Source organism: Lepisosteus oculatus, chromosome 8, assembly GCF_040954835.1.
Source record: "Lepisosteus oculatus isolate fLepOcu1 chromosome 8, fLepOcu1.hap2, whole genome shotgun sequence".
NCBI classification, from domain to species: Eukaryota; Metazoa; Chordata; class Actinopteri; order Semionotiformes; family Lepisosteidae; genus Lepisosteus; species Lepisosteus oculatus.
The window spans coordinates 43,184,773-43,197,514 of record NC_090703.1 but is presented as its reverse complement, the minus strand read 5'-3'; the positions used below and the strand labels follow the sequence as shown (position 1 = coordinate 43,197,514).

Genomic DNA, 12,742 nt, shown 5'->3' with positions numbered 1-12,742 from the left:
TTTTAAAAATAAAATATGATTAATTGATTACAAAATGTTAGGTGCAATTTGAGACACCCTTTAACATGATTAATCATTTTAAACTTTGAAGAACACATCTTTATAATGCGTATCTTAGAGTGAACTTGACTTCTTCAAGTTCTCAAATTTAATACACAGATATGCAAGATAGTTTATGGATATTGTGACTGATTGCCTTATATTTTAATGGATATTACAGGGTGTGAAATGTAAACACATTTGTAAGTGAATATTTTAAACAAAATCTGAATCTAAATCTTTTAACCTTCATATTTTTTGTTGAGTTTGTGTTCTTTTGATCTCATGTTTGGATTTTCTATAATTAGTAATGTAGAAAATAAAGTGAATTGAATGATCTACAGTAACTGTCTTGCTAACTAATCTGATGTAGTCTGCAATATCTGTTTTATATTCACTTCAGCAGAAGAATTTTCCTCTCTAGATCCCTGCCTTGAAATACAGTGCCTTGCGAAAGTATTCGGCCCCCTTGAACTTTTCAACCTTTTGCCACATTTCAGGCTTCAAACATAAAGATATACATTTTTTATTTTATGTGAAGAATCACCAACAAGTGGGACACAATTGTGAAGTGGAACGAAATCTATTGGATTTTTGAAACTTTTTTAACTAATAAAAAAATGAAAAGTGGGGCGTGCAAAATTATTCGGCCCCCTTGCGTTAATACTTTGTAGAGCCACCTTTTGCTGCGATTACAGCTGCAAGTCGCTTGGGGTATGTCTCTATCAGTTTTGCACATCGAGAGACTGAAATTCTTGCCCATTCTTCCTTGCAAAACAGCTCGAGCTCAGTGAGGTTGGATGGAGAGCGTTTGTGAACAGCAGTTTTCAGCTCTTTCCACAGATTCTCGATTGGATTCAGGTCTGGATTTTGACTTGGCCATTCAAACACCTGGATACGTTTATTTGTGAACCATTCCTTTGTAGATTTTGCTGTATGTTTGGGATCATTGTCTTGTTGGAAGATAAATCTCCGTCCCAGTTTCAGGTCTTTTGCAGACTCCAACAGGTTTTCATCCAGAATGGTCCTGTATTTAGCTGCATCCATCTTCCCCTCAATTTTAACCATCTTCCCTGTCCCTGCTGAAGAAAAGCAGGCCCAAACCATGATGCTGCCACCACCACGTTTGACAGTGGGGATGGTGTGTTGAGGGTGATGAGCTGTGTTGCTTTTACGCCAAACATATCGTTTTGCATTGTGGCCAAAAAGTTCGATTTTGGTTTCATCTGACCAGAGCACCTTCTTCCACATGTTTGGGGTGTCTCCCAGGTGGCTTGTGGCAAACTTTAGATGAGACTTTTTATGGATATCTTTGAGAAATGGCTTTCTTCTTGCCACTCTTCCATAAAGGCCAGATTTGTGCAGTGTAAGACTGATTGTTGTCCTATGGACAGACTCTCCCACCTCAGCTGTAGTTCTCTGCAGTTCATCCAGAGTGATCATGGGCCTCTTGGCTGCATCTCTGATCAGTCTTCTCCTTGTCTGAGCTGAAAGTTTAGAGGGACGGCCAGGTCTTGGTAGATTTGCAGTGGTCTGATACTCCTTCCATTTCAAGATGATCGCTTGCACAGTGCTCCTTGGGATGTTTGAAGCTTGGGAAATCTTTTTGTATCCAAATCCAGCTTTAAACTTCTCCACAACAGTATTACGGACCTGCCTGGTGTGTTGCTTGGTCTTCATGATGCTCTCTGCACTTTCAACAGAACCTTGAGACTATCACAGAGCAGGTGCATTTATACAGAGACTTGATTACACACAGGTGGATTCTATTTATCACCATCAGTCATTTAGGACAACATTGGATCATTCAGAGATCCTCGCTGAACTTCTGGAGTGAGTTTGCTGCACTGAAAGTAAAGGGGCCGAATAATTTTGCACGCCCCACTTTTCATTTTTTTATTAGTTAAAAAAGTTTCAAAAATCCAATAGATTTCGTTCCACTTCACAATTGTGTCCCACTTGTTGGTGATTCTTCACATAAAATAAAAAATGTATATCTTTATGTTTGAAGCCTGAAATGTGGCAAAAGGTTGAAAAGTTCAAGGGGGCCGAATACTTTCGCAAGGCACTGTAAGTACCAAACAAAGTAATCTATTAATGTCTTAATTGTATTTTTGTGAGACACCTGTATAAATGTTTTCCCACTTAACGAAATGTAACTGAACTCTGATTTTTTAACATGTTACCTTTCACAGAGCAGGATTTCATCTCTACTATAAAGTAGTAGTATTTGTCAATTCCTTATTTCTCAGTTCCTTATTTTTCACTAATTAGCACCAGGGAGAAGAACATACAGTACATGTTTACATTTTCTTCTTGAGGAACCATTACAAAGCTTTGTAGTATAGAAAGTATGTTTAGAACAGGATGCTGTTTTGTGCAGTTTATCACTGTTGCTTGAGTTTTGAAGGGTGTTAAAGGAATTTGATAATGAGGTTTGTGGTTTGCTTTGCAAACTTGCTTGTTTATTTTATGACACTTATTTTACAGTGGTACAGTATGTTCATCTTGCAAACAGTACAAGAGCACTTTAAAAGTATAAATAGAATCACAACTAATATCTGTAGTGATGAAAAAACATTTTCTATTTCCTTAAATATTTAATGACAAATGTAAAAAAACATAGTCCTGTATGGTGATTGAGGCATGTGCTGTAGAAGACGCATACACTACTGTACATTTCATCAGATGAGATGTTAAACTGAAAGCCCAGAGTACTTGGTCATTAATCATTGCATGTCACTTATCAAAAGTATAGGGGTGTTAATCCTGGCAAATTTCTACTCTGGGCTTTTACAAATCTGACCTTGTTAACATTCTCCTTTAATTAAATTGGTGAAGCAATTTCTTACTGTTCTACCTGACCAATGGTAGAGAGGGGCTGCTCATCACTTTCAATAGCAGTTCATCACTAGTTCCCGACTACAAGCTGGGTACTTTTCAATTAAAATTTCACAAGTCAAAATGCCCTTTAGCTCAGAAGCCACACTTGTTTGCATGCCAACTACTGGCTTCTGTTAGTTGCCTTGACTCTTGCTATTAATTTTCCATCACTTAATCATTAGATTTCTAGTAGAATTTAGCTGGGGAATATACAGATTCAGTTTATGCCATTACATATCAGTTCAGACCATTTAAAACCAGTTGCTAATTTGTACTACTGATCAGACTAAATATGAGCTAAATGAATTCTTATGCCAATTATCAGTTCATTTCACAAATTTAGATTAGATGTGGAATGGACCACACAAATGGACCTTTACTGAGCCCTGAAGTCTTTTATAGAAATAATAAACTATGCAGTGGATAGGAATTCATTATATTCTAGGTCCTTTCTCTATTTGTATTATAATAGATTTATATTGTATATAAATAACTATGCATAACGTATTGACAACAGTCTTTTTCATTAATATTTTAGGAGAAATTAATTCCAAACTAACAGATTTGGTTAATGACTTGCCGGTGAATGATGAATGAAAAGGGTAAATATTGAAAACCTTTTATCTAACAAAATAGTTTTAACTAACCAAATAAAATGTTTTGTGTAGCTAGCCAGTATATTAATGCAAGGATCCACATTAAAATCATATAATGTTTTAAATAAATATTTTGAAGAAAACATTTACAGAGTAACATCAGTGTGTCTACGTTATTGTGAATACCATAAACTTTGTGATTGTACCCAATTAAAAAAATCAAAGCGTTACTTTAGTTTAAGAGTGATCAATGCAGAGAAAATAAAAGTGCATTATTCACAGATTTAAAATGTAAACATCATTTTTAATTTCTTTCAAGGTAATACAGTAAAAAATCACTACAGTGGAAATGACATTGCTTGACATATCTACGTACATCACAACATCTTTTTATCATCAGTCATTATATCATCAGGCATCAGTCAATTCAGTTGACAGTCATAATGGATTATCAGAGGGTTAGAATATGTAAGAAAGATGAAAGAAAGTTAATGCCATTACAGGCGTAGAATCTAAATTTTGAAGAAAACATTTCGTGGACTCCACACACTTCTTCATATCTGCAGGGTAATTGTCATTACTTGTAATGACAATTAGTAGTAATTAGTAATTTTGTAGTTACTAATAGTAGTAATTCTGAAATGTACCCACTTTCACATAAAATGCAGTAGGTTGAAAACCATCTTGTTAATTTCCTTCAAGTAGTTGATGTATATTTTCTTAGAATTACTCCCTCAATGTAACTAAAGAGTAGGCCTGAGTGTTGTTCTTAAAGCTTCACTTCTACCAACAGAGTTCACTATAGAGCAATGTTTGTAGGCATTATTTCAAGTATGACTCAGCTTAATGCATCCTGTACTTAACGATTGCTATACAGACTGCTATACAGTAAATAACATGATTCAATAACCCATGTGCCCCAAATCCATGTGCCTTTTGTAATATTTTGATATAAAACTAAATATTTGACAGAATAAGTGACATATACACTCAAATAAATAAATATATTGGTCAGAATATCTATTTATTCTAAATGGCAGCTTTTCAATTGGGTTTAGCTTATAATTCTATAATTGATAATATGATGCAGACCTCCTAAAGACCTCAAGCATAAAATCATTTTCCAAATGACTGTATGTAAAGCCTTGATTATAGAAAATATACTATTACTGTATGACCATCAACTGAATACTGTATACTGAACATCAAAACAAAAGTATCACTTAGAATTGCCACAAATTTACAAAGATATCAGGAACATCATAGCAATTATTTTGCAGCAGGTGCACTGACATTTTATTGAACAGACATGACATACAGTATGTAGATTCATTATGCTGATTAACATTTGTTATCAGCAGAGTTGATTGACAGGAGCTATACAACAAAAGTGTACTAATGGTACTAGCCAGTAGCACATATGACCATTGTTGGAAGCAATATCGCATTCTTATTCTACAAGAAAACAATAGTTAGGCATCAAGGGGTTAGGCATTGTCCTTCTGTAATGTAATGTCATGTCAGGACATTGACCATGTAAGGTCCCAGGAGCTGATCAAGATCCTGGGAAGGTGTTATGGCTTGTGATCTCCCAGATCATGGCCTATCTTTGGGAGACTGCATCTGATTATTATAGTACACCAGATGAGAAATTACACCCCAGATGGCTTGAGCAGGGACATGATACAGTATCTACAGTACCAGGCTTGCCAGTCAGTGAGTTAAAAGACCTCTTTACATGTTACATGTTAATAAGTTTATTTAGTGCTTATAGAACAATCTCATGTATCTGACAGTTAACCATTACCAAAAAGACACATTTTAGTTATCTCCTATTTTTTTGGTATAAATACTATATTAGATATTATATATATTATATTCATCCTTTGTATAGTGGTTTTAATCTGTTAATTCAATAATTATGTTTTTGTTGTTATTTTCAGGAAATTTCTATGATACGGAAAAGTAAGTATAATTGTATACTGTACTGTTAAGAATGCAAATATTAGAATGTAAATGTACTGTACAGTAGAAAAAATAGCTAATTTTCTTCCACTGTAACTGAAAGACAAGTAATCATTATTGAAGTACTACTTTTAGGAAGGTCAAATATGAATTAATATTACAGCAAAACAAATGTTTCAGTTACCACATCATTATTACTCTCCCTATCCCTTTCTACAATATAAATTTGGGTAGTATTCCTTATTATTAGCATTGGTACTGTATTAGTGATGATTGTATCACTAATAAAAATAAGAAAAGTGGAAAATAAAATAAAATAAGTTAAAACTCAAATCGAAAACGAGCATCAGACAGTTTAACATTAATATTGTACACTTTATCCTGTTTTTCATCATTGCAAACCATTACATTACACTCAGTCCTCACTTTAGCTTAACAGAGACCATATAAAATATGAATACCTGAAGCATGCAGGAGAATGATTTGAGAAGAAATGTGTGCATAAACAGTATATACTGTACAGTAATTACTACAGTATGTAACACTTGATCAAACTTTAGCTCATACAGTTAAAGAAACTGAAATTTAAACTGAAAGATTTTTTTATCAAGACCAGTAGAAATGAAAGGAGGAAGAAAGTTTTAATCACAACCCTTTGTGATGGACACACCCTAGATAAAGAATTCTGTACATGAAATGTGTTAATATGGTAAAACCAATAAATATAGTGACAAGTTCAACTGACACTTTTTAAAAATATTTTTATCTTAAGGCCCCTCCTATGGTTAAAGCAAAATGTATAAGGACAGCAAATTTAATCTAAGATCCCCACACTTAAAGCAATTTAGAGATTCAAAGATGCATTTCCCTTAGATTATCCTAAGATCCATATCTTAAATTATTCTAAGCTCCCTGGCCCGAATGTGTGAATACATTGTTGGAGTTTGAAACCTTTTATTCAGATGGTTTAATTTTATTGCTGGTGATTCACATTATTTAAACTTTAGCAGCTAGTGGTTTGCCTCATGTCTCTGAATAACCATTAGCCAAGTAGCCATGCCAAACACTGCTGACACATTTGCCATATATAGCTATCAGATCACAGGATATCGCACATCCTCTCTTACTCAAACCATATTCAGTTAAGAGGGGAAGTCATGAGGAACACTGACATTCGCTGATAGCTTTACTAAGTTTTTGCAAATAACATGTGCTTACTAATATTTTTAAAATTTGTTGGTTTAATTTCAGTTGTGAATTAAAATGTCGTTGTCTGCTCTGGATAAAACTGAGACTTCTTATAATAATACGAATTAATGAGAAGTAAAATCTGTGACTTTAGGTTTACGTTAAGAATGAATAGACCACCTTTTTTTTTTGTAGAGTTTCCAAAGTTCTGTTTTATTTTTAAATGTTATAATGGTATCCTTGTAACATTTCGTGATTTCTAACAGTTTCTGAGGGCTAAATTATCAGTTACACCTGCCTTGCAGTCAATTACCAAGGTTATTTCACAAGGCTGGATCAAACTCATTCTATTCAAAGGGCCTTAATAAAACTCATATAATTTGTATATGATTTACGATCCATTGTGATTAATTCGTGTTCTTAATTAAGAGACTACAGATACATTATTATACGCTGTTTTTTCTGTTTCATCATACCATTACCACTCTAAGTTACTCCTTTTGTCCATACTGATCTCCATTTAAGATCTCACAGCTTTTTACTTCAAACTGCACATTTTGTCAATTGAGTTTGTTTTGTCAGTTGAGTTGAGCAAATAGTATCACAGTCCTAATTTAAAGGATTCAAGAAATTCTCAGGTATGAGTTCAGCATTTTTTCTATGAAACATTCTCCTTGGGGTAGTTTTTTGTTCTTTTTAGCCACAGAAAGATGTTTTGACAAGGGTGGCTCAAACAAACTCCAGCAAAAAGATATATGGAGTGAGAAAATAGATACCCAATGTTCCTCTATATATTCTTTAGTAGGAGACACAAAATCCTCACTACAGTATTTGAATGTGCTCCCAAAGCCAAGGACTCACACTAAAAAACACACATCAGAACTCCTGGATGTGCATTAGCCGTTGCAGCAAATTAATAAGTGCTTAACGATTTTCTTAAGCATTCATTGCCACAGAAGCCATAAAAACCATATCATAGCACATTATTTATGTGGCATCCCAAATACATTTACATTTGTCACAGAAGCATGAAACCCTCAGTTTCCTCTTTTCACGATACACAACAACTGTGTTATTCATGACCATCAATATCAAACTAACATTTCTGAGAGTAATTATTTCCCCCTAACATTTTCTCTTGCATTACTTACTGTACCTGTTGCAAACGATATCCTGTTTTCTTTCCTGGTGTATAGTATTCTCTTTATAGACCGCTTGTTCAATGTTTGCTTTTTAATAGGTCAGCAATATAAAATAGACTTTTTATTTCATTTCTTTCTCTTCACATTTATTCAGATTTTCTAAGTTTGAATTGTTCTTTATCTATGAACCCCAAAGTGGAGAGAGGACCAGATCCATCCACAGTAATCAGACAGGGACAGGGACACTATTTGTATAGATTATATGATACTATATACTGTAGATTAAATTGACATTCTATTGCCTCCAAGCCACTATATCTGTCTTTAATTGAACCAAAAACACAAACAGAAGATTCAAGTAAGGTCTCATTTGACAAAGAACACAGTTATGCAAATAATCATAATCATTTCTTCACATAAGAAGATAAGAAAGGTTGCAAATGAGATGAGGCCATTCAGCCTGACTAGTTTGGCTGCTACAAACTTATTCATCCAAATATTTGTTTTCATCCTGCTGTTTCTTGTACAGTTTTCTTGTATTGGCTTAACCAATACAGACCAATATACAGTAGACCCAGTTCCAGACCAGCACAGAGCTTTTTGTAAATTGTGCCTCTTGTTCTCAGTTTTTAGAGCACTTTCTTGTAGTTTCTAAATGTATTCTCCTTTATTTCACTTTTTTCTATATGTTTTGTTCTAAATCTATGAATTCCATTGTACATCTCATTATAACTATGTTTACTGTGAAGCTATGCTACAATTAACCAATTGAACAGTAGGCAAATGACTCACTCTTCATGATATACTCATTTTGTACTTTATATGTCACATAACAGGCTGTTTTCATGCATCTTTCAAGAAACTCAGACATGCAAAAAATGTTCACAGCCCACAATAGCCTTGATCCTATGACTACAGGAAAAAAGAAAGTACCTCTGATTATGTATTGTACATAATTTGCATAAGCACATTTTAATTCAGTGGATCTCTGGACCTATATTTTAGCCACAAAACTGTGATTTAATCTTCACAAGTCTGTTATTTTGAATAATAAAAACTACGAATACAGTTACTGTAGATATATATTTTATTTTGCTTAGCTTTCATTGTCTTTCATTTACATAATTAATATCCCAGCATTCATAAACAGAAAAAATCTATATATTAATCAGTGTACAGGATAATACAATGAGCCGTATATATAGTAAGTTTCTTTATCAGAAATGCTAAATCTTGTACTAAACATATAAAAAGGTACAAAAGTCAATTTAAATAAGCAATCATTTTTAGGTAGACAATTACTTATCCTTTCAGTTTTATTCTGTCTTCTGAATAAACAACATACACATGTTAAAATAATTTCAATTACCTTCTGTTTTATTTTGCTTACATATTTTTTGCTTAAAAAAAGTCAAAATGGCTGAGTATGCAACTGTTTAGTATCATTGTAGATGCTGAGTGCATAAAAGTTTTGCTTTATACTCGAAAAACGTTGTAGAGAAGATTACTTTATCTATCCTCTTAGATGCGAAGAGCTGTTGATTGAGGCACATGTGGACTTGGAGAACATTCAGATGTCAGACAGCCTCTCACTTGGGGTATTTGACAAACTGACACCCTGCTTAATTGAGTGTCGAACTCAGCTTGTCAAATACACTGAGTGGAAGGCTTCAAATTCATAAGTAGAAATGGCCCCCATGTGCAAAAACTTCTAGAAGAAAAAAGAACACTTTGGTTTAATACAGAGAGGAAAACAACATACAGTACATTGATAAGAGACTATAAATCATTGCATTAAACATTATCTTTGCAAAAAACATCATTGTATTTTGACTGTCTTATTGAAAGCTGCCTGCTCTGATGACTAAAGAAAATTCTACAGTTTCAAACTGCAGTGTCAGTTCTCTAAGTAGATAAAATCAACACAAAGGCCACTGAAATGCTAGCAATATTAGTCTGTGTACGTAATGCTTTTTTTACATTTTACATGAATTTCTAAGATACAAGCAGGAGAACAAGCATTATATTTCTTTAAATGCTTTTTTATTTTAAATAAGAACACTGAAAGGATGGAATTTAATGTCTAAATCTACAAATTGTTATGAAATTAAAGTGACCCCCCCAAAAAAAATTGGAAAATGTTGAGGAAAAAAAACGAACAGGACTGCAGCAATAAAAATAAGATCCTTTTGGAATATTAATATCCATCATGAAAATAAGTTAGGAGAATAATCTAATCGTTACCAAGATATATTAATTGTATTTAGAATACTAATCATTTGCATTTTCCAGAGCAGACAGATTGGGAAAAAAACATGCAATCCATAACCAAAGGGAAATTAATAGTAAAAACATTTTAACCTGCTTAATTGTCAAGGTCTTTCTAGGATAAACATTAACTTTACCAAATATCTTTAGGAGTTTTTTTTTCTGTCCATTATATCACACCGTGTAGTGACATCTATAAGAGTAAAAACACAAGTCAAAATGTACTCACAAAAATTGCTCGCCTCTTCATTTTGGGAGATCTGCATTATGTTATTTAACTAGACAGCACAAATTTGTAACTAATCAAGTTGCTTTCAAATGTGCTTGACTTTAACAAGCAGATTTTTTTGCTATCTTAGTACTATTCTTTAATTAAAATCAGTAACTTTGTTTGCAGTGACAGTAGCCTAATGGAATAGCTAAGGCCCTTAACTTTAACTCACATGTAGACTCTTGTGATTCTGAGCCTACTTATAGCCACAAGCTCTTGCTGGGCTTCCTGTATATCAGACAGCCCTGTAGATGCTAAATGCGTCACATCTGATGTAAAAGAAAGCTAATTGTGAGCTTTGAACATCCCCCCGGAAGGCTTTCTACAGTGTTTCTGTTTTATCATTGTGGATTTATAGAAGTTAATTTGCTACAAAATGTCTTCACTCTTATTGCTATAGGAAAAGTCCATTCCTTTTTTAACATTATATAAAATTTAAATACATGAAAAACATTTCACGTTTAATCCTGAAATTCATACATTCATACTTTATAAGTTGAACCAATTGAAGCTGATTTACAAATTCTATAAGAGAGGTGGCATATCACAGTATGTTCCTTTCATTTTTATTAATCTTTTGAGTAACACGTACCACATATTTGTGTTCCTAGTATGGTTAATTGCTTTGATCTCAACTTTTCAAATACTCATATAAAAAAAAATGAAATGTTAGAAATTTTATCTCTAAGGTTGTATGATCTGTAGAGTTCATTCATATATTCATATGCACAATATGTTCAAGTCTATTGAAGTTTTTTTTTTAAATCTTGTAGCTGAAGACCAGTCTCATTCTTAGTAAAGTTAGCTAATGGATCTGGTATGGTTTTGTTCCAAGGAAAATATATATGTGTCGTAGGTTCCCTTTCTAGTAATGTTCTTACTAATTGATTTTTTTAAACGTGTTGCAAATATATATAATTGAAAGATACTAGGCTTATTATCCCTTGATTTTGAATATCTTAAAAATAGGACATTGTAAATGACAGATAAACGTATTTTGAAGAGGTCAGACTAAAGCTACGTAGCTGGCAATAGTAGATGCCGAAACAGAATATGAAGTGTTACTTTTGAATTCTTGAAAGAGAAAACACTTTTCTTTTCCAAAATATCACCACTGCTGTTTAAAATAATTGCATTTATACAGTTTTTGTCTTCTTTGTTTTATTAATTAAAAATATTTTTTTACTCATTAAAAAATCCATGGGATTATAGACCTGGACCATACTGCCTATGTGAAATCTACACGCCTCTAAGTTTCAATTTTATTTATCACCTAGTGGAAAATGATACAGAAGTATATTTTAACGATATTTTATCTACAGTATAACATGGCAGATCAGAAAACCGACCAAAAATATAATTAATATTGGTAATATTTACAATTTCTAAGACATACAAAACAAGACTTTTATCTTTTACATACCTGTTTGGCCTTGGCTTAACCCTGCCAGAAATGTTTGACCATTTCCATTAGGCCTCAGTGCTGAGGACAGAAAAGCAGGGCTTCGTCTTTTGCTTGTATCAATGACAAGTGCAGTAAAGGCAGGAAGGCTGATCATTTTCAAGGTTTGAAATTGCTAAGAGGAAGCTGAAAATGGGGAAGATAACTGTGAGGTTAGCTAGCAGGAAATATCTGGGATTCAAGTGACAAAATGTCACAGTTGTGAAACACCCCAGAAGCTTTCAACTGTTTGCTCTGGTGTCCAGTTTATGGTATGTGCTAAAACCATCCCCCAGTCTAGATGCATTTACACATTACAGAGAACCTCTATTCCTCCTGTTTCTGGTATTTTTCTAGACCTTCACTTTCTTAACTCTTTATTTAAAACTATTAAAGCGATTTATAGAGTTTGTGAAGCATGTGTTAATTCATAACAGTGCCGTAGCAGGTTAATACAGAAACATTTTGAGTCAGAAGCCAACAGCAATACTTCCCCGAGTATTTCATGGATTTCAATGTTACACTTTTATAGTATTTACTGTATTAGTATCTTTGAATTTCAGACTTATCACTTCTAAATGTCTTGTCTTTAAGTATAATACTATAGTTTTATACTATAAATTTATTTAATTGAATGCCATTACCTGTAAGGCACCATATCAGCACTTGCACAATTTTGATTCCTCTTGTGGAAATGGGAAAGCTCTTGGGAACGAGACCAGGGAAGGAGGACAGACCACAGCTTGGGGAAGCTGCCACTTTGAGCACAACGATAGATTGGTACAATTGCCCGATTGCTATATTGTTGAGTTACATCTGGGAGGCCTGGAGGCTACAGTGCCATGGAATTGACCTGAGGTTTGCCTCTCTCCTGGAGAGTGTCTCTACCAAGATCCAAAACGGGCTGTTTCAACCATGTATGAGTACACTGATATCAGTTCTTTATGTA

At 33.6% G+C, this 12,742-nt stretch overlaps 1 long non-coding RNA gene across 1 annotated transcript; it reads right to left on the bottom strand.

The window, feature by feature from the left end:
• Positions 1 to 8,882: 8,882 nt before the first annotated feature.
• Positions 8,883 to 11,907, bottom strand: LOC107077861 (uncharacterized). Its single transcript, XR_001478839.2, has 3 exons — positions 11,776 to 11,907; positions 10,219 to 10,274; positions 8,883 to 9,524 (listed from the first exon to the last, which is right to left on the bottom strand). It is a non-coding gene; the product is annotated as an uncharacterized lncRNA (long non-coding RNA).
• Positions 11,908 to 12,742: the final 835 nt, after the last annotated feature.